The sequence below is a fragment of the Glycine max genome, chromosome 16 (assembly GCF_000004515.6).
Source record: "Glycine max cultivar Williams 82 chromosome 16, Glycine_max_v4.0, whole genome shotgun sequence".
NCBI classification, from domain to species: Eukaryota; Viridiplantae; Streptophyta; class Magnoliopsida; order Fabales; family Fabaceae; genus Glycine; species Glycine max.
The window spans coordinates 16,609,720-16,614,056 of NC_038252.2; the positions used below are offsets into that span (position 1 = coordinate 16,609,720).

The following is a 4,337-nucleotide window of genomic DNA, read 5'->3' on the forward strand; positions in this document are numbered from 1 at the left end:
AGACAAAGTGAACTCATTCACACAACAAGTTGGCATCAAGCTTACAAATTCAACACCATATTATGCACCAACAAATGGACAAGCAAAAGCTAAAAACAAGATCTTGATTGATATAATCAAGAAGAATCTATAAGATAATCCAAAAATATGGCATGAAACATTACAAAATATGTTAAGTTTGGATATATATATATATATATATATATATATATATATATATATATATATATATATATATATATATCAGAGTCTGATGGGGAAGTAGGAATAGTGTCTGTAAGGATATATGTTCACTAATTTTATGGATTTGAACCTTTGTAAATAATTTTGATTTAAACAGTATATGTTTGAACAATATTTTCTGGAAGCACAACAGTCTGATATTTTAGATGAATAATACTGTAGCTGTAAGACCCGTGGATGAGAAAAGGCAGTAAGACTAAGGTGTATTATTCAACTAAAATATTGTGACATAATATACTAGTGGCTATGGATGAAATGTTCAAACTATATTGTCTGTTAAAAAAAAAGAGTTTTTCTTAAAAAATTTTAGATCCACGGAATTTAGTAACATATATGCTTATGGAATATTTCTATGGAACCATATGACGGCGAAGATACTAGAGAATGAATTCATTATGTCTCGCCTTTTACGTACTTTCCCTCGCATTTCTTTTAGATCTAACTCATCTTCATCCTCTTCCTCAATGAACTCGCCCAAAAATAATAACTTGCTCAATACACATGAAAACCAGACCCATGAGGTCGCCCCAAAACACAATCTCTTTGATGAGGAGGTCCGATTCAAAGATATAAACCAAAACATGGATGACTGGAACATTTCAGAAATCCCTCAGGACACTCTGTATGTTCCTGAGACAATTAAAGACAAACACAAATTTGATTACATAATATAAACCGTAGAAAATAATATTCCTCTAGGACAATATATAGGGGAAGAATTTCATTTACTTTCAAAAAACTCAATTTATGAACATAGCCCAAAATACAAATATTTACACATCAGTTGTGTACAAGTAGCCATCAAGCCCTTAATCGATATGGGCATAGATGCAACAGTTTTAATGTGCTTTAGAGACATTAGGCATAATAAATTTGAAGATTCCTTAATAGGAACCGAAGAAACAAGCCTAGGACAATGTTCAATATACTTCAATTGTTATCAAAATAAAACAATGAGTCTGATGGACAGAAACATTCTTGACTCTCTATTCTTAAACATCCACTTTCATGGCCTTGACATGAAAGAAGGATCAATTCTAGCGGCTTTAATTTATAGGATCCAGTACAAAGTCATGAACACTTGTGCATCTAGAGTCTTATTAAAACCTCAAAGAGGAGAGACAACTTTGTTTATCACTGATATGACAAAGTGTGGAAGCAATGCCTTCCAAGGTTATTTTGATGATGCCAAAGAATCAAGAGTTAAGAATCAAGAATCAAGTTTCAAGAATAATCAAGATCAAGATTCAAGACTCAAGAGAAGACTCAATCAAGATAAGTACTAAAAAAAGTTTTCCAAAACATTGAGTAGCACAAGAAGTTTTTCACAAAATCATTACCAAAGAGTTTTACTCTCTAGTAATCGATTACCATAAGGTAGTAATCGATTACCAGTGTTTTAAAACGTTAGATTTCAAATTTCAAGAGTCACAACTTGTGTTTAAACAGTTTTAAATCATTTTAAACTTGTGTAATCGATTACACAATACTTGTAATCGATTACCAGAGCTTCTAAAACATTTTGATTTTCAAAATTTAAACTGAGGAGTCACATCTGTTGATGTGTAATCGATTACACCTTAATGATAATCGATTACCAGTGACTGATTTCGAAAAATAAATTTCTAAAAGTCACAATTCTTCAAGTGACTTGCTTCTGAAGATTTTTTCAAAAGTCACAACTTTTTAAGTGACTAGTTTTCAAAAGAGTCACAATTTTTAAAGGGTGACTAGTTTTAAAGAAATTGCCAAGAGTCACAAACTTTAACTTGAGTCATCAAGTGATTATAAATATGTGACCATGGCATGAATTTGATAATCAATCTTTCAATATCTTTCAACACTTTCTACAAAACTTTCTAATTCATTTCTCTTCATCTTTCTAAAAGTTTTTGTTCAACACTTTCTCTTCCAAGAAAAGTTCTTTGTTCAAAAACTTGTGCTATTCATCTTCTTCATTCACTTCTCCCTTTGCCAAAAGAATAGAAGGACTAATCGTCTGAATTCTTTTGTGCCTCTCTTCTCCCTTTGCCAAAAGATTCAAAGGACTAACCGCCTAAGAATTCTTTTGATTCTTCCCTTCCCCTTAAGCAAAAGATCTCAAAGGACTAACCGCCTGAGATATCTTTTGTTTCCCCTTACAAAGATTCAAAGGACCGCCTGAGAATTCTTTGTCCCAACACATTGGAGGGTACATCCTTTGTGGTACAAGTAAATGGTACATCTACTTGGGGATTATTATACTGAGAACAAGAGAAGGTACATCTCTGGTGGATCAGTTCAAGTGGAGGGTACATCCACTTGGTTATTCAAAGAGAACAAGGGAAGGTACATCCCTTGTGAATCTTTGGCTTGTAAAGGATTTTACAAGGTTGAAAGAAATCTCAAGAACCGCAGGTTGCTTGGGGACTGGATGTAGGCACAGTTTGTGGTTGAACCAGTATAAATCTTGTGTTTGTCTTCTTCTTCCCTACACTCTTTAATTTCCGCTGTGTACTTTTAATTATCACTTTTACTTTTGGTTAAGTTTCTATTTATGTTCTTTACTTTCTTAACTTAGTAGTAAAAGCCTAATTGAATCTAGTAACATTAAGAAGGATAGATTTTTAATTAGTCAAGACACGTTCATAATTAATCCAATCCCCCCTTCTTAATTATTCTTAGGCCACTTGATCCAACAAGTGGTATCAGAGCAGGTATCTTGTAGGAAAGTTTAACAACTTCAAGATTCATGGCCTCCTCAAATTCTCTGTTTCCTGAAGGAAACTCCATCCATAGGCCACCTATCTTTAATGGTGAGGGTTACCACTATTGGAAAACCCGAATGCAAATCCTTATTAAAGCCATAGATTTAAACATTTAGGAAGCAATAAAAATAGGACCTTACATACCCACCATAGTAGATGCAAGCACTAGCACAATAACACAAAAACCTAGAGATAAATGGACTGAAGAGGATAGAAGAAGAATCCAATATAATCTTAAGGCCAAAAACATCCTCACTTCTGCCCTAAGAATAGATGAATACTTTAGAGTGTCAAACTGCTCAAATGCAAAGGAGATGTGGGATACTCTCCAACTTACACATGAAGGCACCACTGATGTGAAAAGATCTAGAGTCAACACCCTTACACATGAATATGAATTATTTAGGATGAATCCTAATGAGAACATTCAAAGTATGAAGAAAAGATTCACACATATAGTCAATCATCTTGCCTCCGTAGGAAAAATCTTCCCTAATGAAGATTTAATTAATAAATTTTTAAGATGTCTAAGTAGGGAATGGTAGCCCAAGGTAACTGCCATTTCTGAAAGTAAAGATCTTTCCTCTATGTCTCTTGCCACTTTGTTTGGCAAATTACAGGAACATGAAATGGAACTTCAATGTCTCAACCAAAATGAAGAGACCGACAAAAGGAAAAGAAGCATAGAACTCAAAGCCTCCTCCTCAATGCAAGAAGAAGAAAAAAAAGAAGAATCTAATGATGAAGAGGACTTCTCACTCTTTGTGAAGAAGTTTCATAAATTTGTCAAAAATAGAAGAATGGAGAGAAGCCATAACTTCAACAATGGGAAGAGATCCCAAGAAGTTTCTCCTACACTTAAATGCTATAAGTGTAATCAACCCGGTCACATAAAAGCAAACTGCCCCACAAATGAGTCATGGCTCGAGAAGAATGAGAAGAAAAGCGATAAAGAAAGAAGATCCAAAAAGGCGTATATTGCTTGCGATGACAATGACTCATCCGATGGTTCGGAGAAGGAGATTAACGTTCTATCCAAGGACTATGAAAGTGATGAGAACATCTCTCAAGAAGTTTAAGTAAGAAAACAAAAGGCTGACTTCCATCTTCAAAGATCTAGGCACTTGAATCATGAAAAAGGTAACATCAAAACCATTCTCTTTTAAATTTAGTTAATTGAAATTCAGAATACACAGGCAATTTTAGAGACATAAAGGGAATGAGATTTGAGTTTTGAAATGCTTCAATGCATTCGAAACTTTCATCAAAAAAGAAATCCATATCTATGAACTTAGGGTCAATGATAGAACGAGAGGAGAAGAGGTTTGTGTACCGTATACGTTGTTC

General features: G+C 33.9%; 1 non-coding gene across 1 annotated transcript; it reads right to left on the minus strand.

The window, feature by feature from the left end:
* Positions 1-325: 325 nt before the first annotated feature.
* On the minus strand, positions 326-531 carry MIR10437 (microRNA MIR10437). The gene has a single exon (NR_161732.1). It is a non-coding gene; the product is annotated as a microRNA MIR10437 (primary transcript).
* Between the last annotated feature and the right edge of the window lie 3,806 nt (positions 532-4,337).